The following is a 9,868-nucleotide window of genomic DNA, read 5'->3' as shown; positions in this document are numbered from 1 at the left end:
ATGAAACATGGGTTCGTCACTCTGAACCGGAAACAAAACTGCAAGCCACAGAGTTGTCCCACACCACTTCTCTGAGGAAGAAGATCAAAGCCGCACACCCGGCCATTGAAGTCACGGCGACAATCTTCTGGGATTCAGAAAGGGTTATTCTGTTTCATGTCCTCTCTTGCAGTGCAATAATTAACTGACATTTATTGTACTACACTCAGGAAATTGAAGAAATGACTTCAGGGCGTTCGTCACCACAAAATGCAAACAAAATTCTCCTTTTCCATGACAATCCAAGAACTCAAAACAAGCCTATATCCAAATGGAACTGCTCACGATACTGCATTGGACTCTTGTTCCTTATAGAGGCTACTGACAATCTCACACATTCCGATTTCCATCTGTTTGGCTCAATGCGGCTTGCACTCTGCAGGAAGTATGTGTAAGATGGTGAAGTTATTGGTGCAGCGGGATATACACTATCATGTCAACCAGCAGAGTGGTACATGCAGGCATACAGGCGCTCCCAGTCAACTGGTACAAGCCCATTGCATTGCACATAGATTATTTTGAGAAACATCGTTTTAGAGAGAAACATGTTTTTACAACCAAGAGGATGGGAAACAATGTGGTTATTGGCATCTTAAATAAGAAACTTGCTTCCAGGAAAAATTGTTGCATTACTTATTATATGCCCCTCATAATTCCAGTGCAGTAACATTTTTTTGTTGAGTATATAAAAACTTTTCTTTAAATATTGTACATAGCACAACCACTAAATCTTAGCATGAAATACACTGGCTGTGCAAGTAAGTTTTAATTCTGCGGTAACAATCGAACTGCTGTTCTTTAAACATTTTTGTTGTTGAAATGTTCAGTGTATTTTTCTTCTTATTTTCTTGCACGTACGAGTATGTATTAGTGCGTGAAGAAGGGCAATGGAAAACAACATTGTAAACTTTATACATATTTTTGAAGACTTCCACAAGGGCTGGATTGGGTTGGAAGGGGGCAAGTGAAGATTATTTTAGTCAAACACTTTTACATTCAGAACAAACATTTGAAGAAAAGAAATGTGACTAGGGATCTTGGCTAGAATTAGACACACTGCTCTGAAATTGCAGTAATATTTGTGTAATGGTATATGGAGCATTTGTTTAGGTGCATCTAAGGAAAATATTTAGCCAACAGTCTGTACAAAAACTTTAGCAGGGGTTTTTCCTTTAATATAGTAAATTTGTGTCACAGTCATGGCTGAATAGGAAATGCAGATAACTGCTGATCCCTAGAATGTTCCACTTGCTCTCTTTAAATGTGTTTCTGTACTGTGTCAAAATTGTGTTTTGAACTTATTTTGTGTGTGAGTGCTGTTAACATGAAACCCCAGAAATTATGATCTGTTAACCGATTGCATCATGTGCCGATGTACAACAATCAATGCTCATAGAACAGTCATGTGCAATTATTACTCTGATATGGCACTAAAATAAGCATTGCACTGCCATGTTATAATATTAATAATGGCTCCTTGAAACAGGTAAGGTTTTATTGTATATGGGAGTGGCAACTCATTAAATAGTGAAGATGCAAATGAGCAATGTGGATATGCAGATTGCCTTAAACGAGAGGGTCTAAATTATGGTTTGAAGTTTTCTTTCCAAGCTACATCAGAAAAAATCTTCAGTGTTGACCAACCCTAGAATCACATCTCCAGTTTATTAGTACACAGTGTAACTGCATCTTTTACACATGTTTGTGAACATGAACCAACCAAAGGAAGGAAAAAACCAGAAGTGAAAAACCAAAATGAACGCAAATATAGGTCGTGAAACCGTCCGTCTCCGTACACAGGCGCTAACTACCCCCTTGAGGGGGAGGGACTCCTTTTAGTCGCCTCTTACGACAGGCAGGAATACCTCGGGCCTATTCTAACCCCCGGACCTGCAGGGGGGAGTATGTATGTATATTTAAATTTATTTCATACACAGGACAATGATTTTTCCTCTTACTATTAATAGAAGGTAGTCTAGCTATCCATACAGCAGAATCATCCTGCAATCAGCTTCAAACGCTGGTTCTCGAAATTGTCTCAATAGTGTTCTCCAGAAACAATGTCATCTTCCATTCATCGATTCCCATTTGAATTTCCAAAGCACATCTGTAATACTTGCATGTGTATTTGAAACTACCAATAACAAACCTAGAAGCCAGAGTGTGAATTGCCTCGATGTCTTGCTTTAATCCTACCTGGTGGGGATTCCAAACACTATCAGTACCAAAGAATGGGTCACAAATGAACAACATTTTCCTAAAATTATTCCAACAAACAAAAGTCGACTACTTGCCTTACACGGTTATCCCATTTCAAGACACTTAGCAGTGTTCCCTTAGACATTTACATGACCTGATTGTGTCAAGCAGGATACTAATAGTGCTGTATTCAAACTTTATGGATTCGTTATTGCTAATGCGCATTAACTGATTTTTCACAACTAGAGCTAGCTGACATTCATCACATTAGCCAAAAATTCTGTTCTAGTCATATCATCCTACAGTCACCTAATGGCAACACCTTCCTGTAAACCATAGTATCATCACTAAACAGGCCCAGACTGCTGCTGACCCTATCCCTTTATGTATATAAAGAAAAATAAAGGTCCTGTCACACTTACCTCAGCAAATGTGTAAATAACATGGGTTCTTGACTAAATTTAAATTCTAATCTGGAACTGACAAATTCAATGGCAGAAAGTGACATTCTGTGCCAGACAGACTCAGCCTGGTTTTCCCACTTCCCGAGTAATCACCTTAAATGCTTCAGCTGTCTGAGCACACTTCACATCCAACCCTAATTCCTGACTTGTCACACACTACAGATGGGTCCCTCATTACTTGCTGCTTCACGTTGATTCCCACAAGAGTTCAGATAAGAGTGCATCTGCACCAAGTGTTCTTTGGGGGGGGGGGGGGGGGGGGTTACAAAAGACGTGGGTATAAGAATTTGATTTTTATTTTTTGTCGGAAAATAATGGTTTGGATTTCTCTTTGATTTTATATATGTTTGTTGAGTTTTGGATGACAGTCTTAATTTACTTTGAAATAATTAACTACACAAGTAATTTTCACAGGTTCCATGAGTACTTGTTCAGCTACAACAACATATTGCAGGGACTGTTTGCTCTAGATGGCGGGTGATTGATCTGCAGTGAATATCCTGCTGAATTGGTTGGCCCAAATGGTTGTTACGGTATCACTTCCTGTTTGCCATGTAATGTTTGGTATTCACTCATGCTTCGTAAGGCGCATTATGTGTTTCACTGCATATATTTGGGCAAGTTACTCATTGAGTTGTGTTTCTCTCTTTGATATTACTCCACCAAATCAAATATTTAAGAGAAACCTGAGGAAACCTCCCGTTTTCGGTATTTGCTGTCTTAAGGACGTACTGCCTGATCGTCGCATTGGTCGCTTTTCTCTCCCAAACGTGTACATTTATCGCCTGCTAACTTCTGTCGCGTGCTGCGGAATGCGGAGACACTACAAGCAACACAGTAGAACACAGTAGAAGCTACTAAGTTGATGCAATCGGCCAGTAGGAAGTAGCACAATTCAAGTTTCTGTTATCGATTATTCAATAATTGGCCGGGTTTAGTGCCTTCGTTCATGCAACTCTTAACGTCCTCGCTCATGTCCGTGGTCTGGCAGCCATGTTGCGAAAGAAAATGTGAGAAGTGTTAATATGTAGTAAAAACCTAAGAAATCCTCCTGTTTTCGTCATTTGCTATCTAATAGATGTAATGCCAGAGCGTCACATTGGTCGCATTTCTCTCTCAAACGTGTAAATTTATTTTGTATATTGTAACAAATAAGCTCTGTCACAAATATTAAGTCATGAGCGTCGTCTTCGGAATTAGACTAACTGTACTAAAACATTAGGTATATAGTACATTACTCAAATTAAAGTTTGTACTGACTCTAAACGATGCAGTACTTACAAGTAACACATTAAAAAAGATTTAAGCCTGAAAGCCGACATCATGAACACTTGTTAGATGGCGAGCCGCTAAGGGCGGCTCGTACTGTGAACAACGGATGCAACGATACTGAGGTGCCCACTTTAGAAAGTGTGGGCAAGAACACGTGGTGTTGCTACGAGCGCCATCTAGTAGGCGCAGAAACAACTAGGCTACTGTACATTCAAAATTAGACACATGAAATTGTGATGCAGCTGATTCAGGCATAAAGTAAGAATTAATAATAACAGGATGTAGTTACATATTTATCTACTTTAAATAGATATACATTTTTTAACGTAAAAACGTTAGTTATGACATACAAGAAAACAGCAAAGATGTGACAGGAAAACAACATTTCGGTAAACTGCATGAGGAAGTCTGACTCAACGATAAACCAACGGCTTTAAACAGTCAAAAAAGTTTTTATTTCGCTGCTGCAGCTGTTCGTTGAGAATGAAGCCATCATAACGAGTGAGATGTTTGAAAATCTCCAATTCCTTTAAGACATCTAACCTACGGCCCTCCTTTTACGTATGCAGAATATTGTTATCGCCTATGGCTATAGGCACGTGTCAAGTAATTAAGAGATGATCGGCAAAGGATGAATTTAGGGGCTTGGTGCCGTTCTTTCTCAAAAGATGTTCTTTATATCTGATGGTGAAAGGACGCAGGGGTTGCCCTATACAATAGGAGGAGCAGGTATCGCAGATCTTATAAAGGCCAGAACCTTCTGTAGGGGAGCGAATGGATCTCAAATTATGAATGAAGTATCTCTTTGGATTATTATTAGCAGAGAAGGCAACATTTCAGTTGTATTTGTTGCGAAGCATGCGCTGAATGATTGGGAGTGGGTCCTATGAAAGAAATAGAAAAACGTGATTTTGGGTTAGTTTCAGTGCATGAGGTGTTGAGCGTGGTAGTTCTTACAGTTTTCTTTTTTAGGATGTCGTCCACTATGTTAGGCGTGTATTCATTATTGACAGCTATGGTATTAAGTAAATTAATCTACTCATTAAACTTTTCTGTTGAAGATGGTATGGAGGTGGCTCGGTGGACGGGAGAGTGAAAAAAAGGCCATTTTTTGAGACTGGATGAAAAGAGGAAGAATATTTTCGAAAAATATTGAAAGTGATACTGTCTTCTATTGTAAGAGTCAAGTCTAAATAACTTAATTGGTGGTTATCGCTTTCGAGTTCAATAGTGAAAGAAATTTTTTCATGGAGGTAGTAAATATATGAGGTAGTAAATATATGATCATTTCTATCGGCGGGTCTGTTATATGTGACTAGAATATCATCAACGTATCTTGTGTAACCTCCCCCCATGAACCATGGACCTTGCCGTTGGAGGGGAGGCTTGCGTGCTTCAGCGATACAGATAGCCGTACCGTAGGTGCAACCACAACTGAGGGGTATCTGTTGAGAGGCCAGACAAACGTGTGGTTCCTGAAGAGGGGCAGCAGCCTTTTCAATAGTTGCAAGTGCAACAGTCTGGATGATGGACTGACCTGGCCTTGTAACAATAACCAAAACAGCCTTGCTGTGCTGGTACTGTGAACGACTGAAAGCAAGGGGAAACTATGGCCATAATTTTTCCCGAGGGCATGCAGCTTTAGTGTATTATTAAATGATGATGGCGTCCTCGTTGGTAAAATATTGCGGAGGTAAAATAGTCCCCCATTCGGATCTCCAGGCGGGGACTACTCAAGAGGATGTCGTTATCAGGAGAAAGAAAACAGGCGTTCTACGGATTGGAGCGTGGAATGTCAGATCACTCCATCGGGCGGGTAGGTTAGAAAATTTAAAAAGGGGAATGGATAGGTTAAAGTTAGATATAGTGGGAATTGGTGAAGTTCTGTGTCAGGAGGAACAAGGCTTCTGGTCAGGTGACTACAGGGTTATAAACAAAATCAAATAGGGGTAATGCAGGAGTAGGTTTAATAATGAATAGGAAAATAGGAATGCGGGTAAGGTACTACAAACAGCATAGTGAACGGATTATTGTGGCCAAGATAGATATGAAGCCAAGACCTATTACAGTAGTACAAGTTTATATGCCAACTAGCTCTGCAGATGAAGACATTGAAGAAATGTATGATGAAATAAAAGACATTATTCAGATAGTGAAGGGTGACGAAAATTTAATAGTCATGGGTGACTGGAATTCGGTAGTAGGAAAAGGGAGAGAAGGGAACGTAGGTGAATATGGATTGGGGGGAGAGAAATGAAAGAGGAAGCCGCGTGGTAGAATTTTGCACAGAGCACAACTTAATCATAGCTAACACTTGGTTTAAGAATCATGAAAGAAGGTTGTATACATGGAAGAACCCTGGAGATACTAAAAGGTATCAGATTATATAGTGGTAAGACAGATTTAGGAACCAGGTTTTAAATTGTAAGACACTTCCAGGGTCAGATGTAGACTGACCACAATCTATTGGTTATGACCTGTAGGTCAAAACTGAAGAAACTGCAAAAAGGTGGGAATTTAAGGAGATGGGACCTGGATAAACAAAGAACAAGATGTTGTACATAGTTTCAGGGAGAGCATAAGGGAACAACTGACAGGAATGTGTGAAAGAAATACAGTAGAAGAAAAACAGGTAGCTTTGAGAGATGAAGTAGTGAAGGCAGCGGAGGATCAAGTAGGTATAAGGACGAGGACTAGTAGAAATCCTTAGGTAACAGAAGAAATAATAGATTTAATTGATGAAAGGAGAAAATATAAAAATGCAATAAATGAAGCAGGCAAAAATGAGATCGACAGGAACTGCAAAATGGCTAAGCATGGATGGCTGGAGGACAAATGTAAGGATGTAGAGGCTTATCTCACTAGTGGTAACATAGATACTGCCTACAGGAAAATTAAAGAGACCTTTGGAGATAAGAGAACCACTTGTATGAACATCATGAGCTCAGATGGAAACCCAGTTCTAAGCAAAGAAGGGAAAGCAGAAAGTTGGAATGAGTATATAGAGGGGTCTATACAAGGGCGATGTACTTGAGGACAATATTATGGAAATGGAGGAGGATGTGGATGAGATGGGAGATGCGATACTGCGTGAAGAGTTTGACAGAGCATTGAAAGACCTGAGTCGAAACAAATCCCCCGGAGTAGACAACATTCCATTGGAACTACTAACGGCCTTGGGAGAGCCAGTCCTGACAAAACTACCATCTGGTGAGCAAGATGTATGAAACAGGCGAAATACCCTCAGACTTCAAGAAGAACATCATAATTCCAATCCCAAAGAAAGCAGGTGCTGACAGATGTGAAAATTACTGAACTATCAGTCTAATAAGCCACAGCTGCAAAATATTAACACGAATTCTTTACAGACGAATGGAAAAACTAGTAGAAGCAGACCTCAGGGAAGATCAGTTTGGATTCCATAGAAGTACTGAAACAAGTGAGGCAATACTGACCTTACAACTTATCTTATAAGAAAGATTAACTAAAGGCAAACCTAAGTTTCTAGCATTTGTAGATTTAGAGAAAGCTTTTGACAATGTAGATGGGAATAATCTCTTTCAAATTCTAAAGGTGGCTGAGGTAAAATACAAGGAGCGAAAGGCTATTTACAATTTCTACAGAAACCAGATGGCAGTTATAAGAGTCGAGGGATATGAAAGGGAAGCAGCGGTTGGGAAGAGAGAGAGATAGGATTGTAGCCTGTCCCCGATGTTATTCAATCTTTATATTGAGCAAGCAGTAAAGGAAATAAAAGAAAAAATCGAAGTAGGTATTAAAATCCAGAGAGAAGAAATAAAAAGTTTGAGGTTCACCGATGACATTGTAATCCTCTCAGAGACAGCAAAGGACATGGAAGAGCAGTTGAATGGAATGGACAGTGTCTTGAAAGGAGGTATAAGATGAACAACAAAAGCAAAACGAGGATAATGGAATGTAGTCAAATTAAGTCGGGTGATGCCGAGGGAATTAGATTAGGAAATGAGACACTTAAAGTAGTAAAGGAGTTTGGTTAATTTGGGGAGCAAACTAACTGACGATGATCGAAGTAGAGAGGATATAAAATGTAGACTGGCAATGGCAATGAAAGCATTTCTGAAGAAGAGAAATTTGTTAACATCGAGTATAAATTTAAGTGTCAGGAAGTCATTTCTGAAAGTATTTGTATGGAGTGTAGCCATGTATGGAAGTGAAACATGAACAGTAAGTAGTATGGACAAGAAGAGAATAGAAGCTTTCGAAATGTGGTGCTACAGAAAAATGCTGAAGATTAGATTGGTAGATCACATAACTAACGAGGAGGTATTGAATAGGATTGGAGAGAAGAGAAGTTTGTGGCACAACTTGACGAGAAGAATGGATCGGTTGGTAGGACATGTTCTGAGGCATCAAGGGATCACCAATTTAGCATTGGAGGCAGGGTGGAGGGATAAAATAGTGGAGGGAGACCGAGAGATGAATACACTAAGCAGATTCAGAAGGATGTAGGTTGCAGTAGGTACTGGGAGATGAAGAGGCTTGCACAGGATAGAGTGGCATGGAGAGCTTCATCAAACCAGTCTTAGGACTGAAGACAACAACATCTTGTTTAAGAAAGGATACCTAGTGAAGAGACTTCAGTCCTGAGTGATTTGATGCAGCTCTCCATGCTACTCTATCCTGTGCAAGCTGCTTCATCTCCTAGTACCTACTGCAACCTACATCCTGCTCAATCTGCTTAGTGTATTGATCTCTTGGTCTCCCTCTACGATTTTTACCCTCTATGCTGCTGAGACACGGTTAAACAGCTTCGTTTCCAAGGAATTGGCAAAGATGTCGGCGAGGATGCGGGCTAAAGGGTTGCCCATAGCGAACCCATCAGACCGCTGGCACAGTTGTCTGTTGAATTCAATGTAGTTGTACTTGACATTAATGAGATCCATAAAATCAGTAACCTGTTTATCTGATAGATCTTTTGTAATTTGAATTTAGTTTTCTTCCACAATGATGAGCGTCTTACGTACCGGGTCTTTGGTATAAAGATTTTTAATATCTAAGGAAAAAGCTTGATGTCTGAACTGCATACTAAGTTTTTAATATTTTGGACCAAAACGTGATTGTTAGGAACGGAATAATTATTTTCGAAAACGAAGGATTTTTCAAAGTTTCGTGAAGAAACCGGGCCAAATCGTGATATGCGCCATTCATATTAGTGGAGATTGGACATATTGAATGATTAGGTTTATGAATTTTGAATTGTGACCGAAGCTTAGGGTGCTGAGGGTTCATATTGATGAGTAGATTCTATTTGAAAGGTTTTATAAGAATTTTGCATTGTTAATGGCTGACCTTACTTCTTTCTGTAATGTAAGAGTCGGATCATCATGCAGCTCCGATATGTTGTTCTCAATGAAGAAAGTTTCAGCTTTAGAAATATATTCAGAAATATAAGCAATGAATAGACAACCTTTATCGGATTTAGTTATTAAAGCATTTGCTGTTTTAAGTTTATTATTAACGGAAGTTACTAAAATTCTGTCTTGATGCATAGCATTAGACAAAGTAGTTGCATTTTTCTCTAGCATGCGGGTTACATCATTCACAATTGTGGCTTGAGAAGCATTATCTATCTTATTATAATCGACACCGATTTTTAAATCAACAAGCATATTTTCTCATATTTCTGTCTGACAGGTTAGGTCAGACATTGTATTTTAGTCCTCTTCCTAACAGGACTTTTTCATTCTCAGTAGAGACGATGTTGGTTTTATTTACAATTCGTACATGAAAGACGTTACTGCTTTTTTGAAATGTATTCTGAAGGAATTTTCATTAGAAAGCAGACAAGAAAGACTGCTGAACTTCATCCCGTGTTTCTGCATTATACCTATATTACAAATCTCTAGATGTTCGTC

The 9,868-nt window shown here is 39.3% G+C and overlaps 1 long non-coding RNA gene across 1 annotated transcript in view; it reads right to left on the bottom strand.

Annotated features, from left to right (window-relative positions):
- Positions 1–4,058, bottom strand: part of LOC126305097 (uncharacterized) — a 12,688-nt gene extending 8,630 nt beyond the window's left edge. Inside the window, exon 1 of the long non-coding RNA XR_007553310.1 lies at positions 3,984–4,058. This is a non-coding gene — a long non-coding RNA (uncharacterized LOC126305097). The remainder of the gene's footprint in view (positions 1–3,983) is intronic.
- Positions 4,059–9,868: the final 5,810 nt, after the last annotated feature.

Source organism: Schistocerca gregaria, unplaced genomic scaffold (genome assembly GCF_023897955.1).
Source record: "Schistocerca gregaria isolate iqSchGreg1 unplaced genomic scaffold, iqSchGreg1.2 ptg000247l, whole genome shotgun sequence".
Classification (NCBI taxonomy): domain Eukaryota; kingdom Metazoa; phylum Arthropoda; class Insecta; order Orthoptera; family Acrididae; genus Schistocerca; species Schistocerca gregaria.
This window is presented reverse-complemented; position numbering and strand designations above follow the sequence as displayed.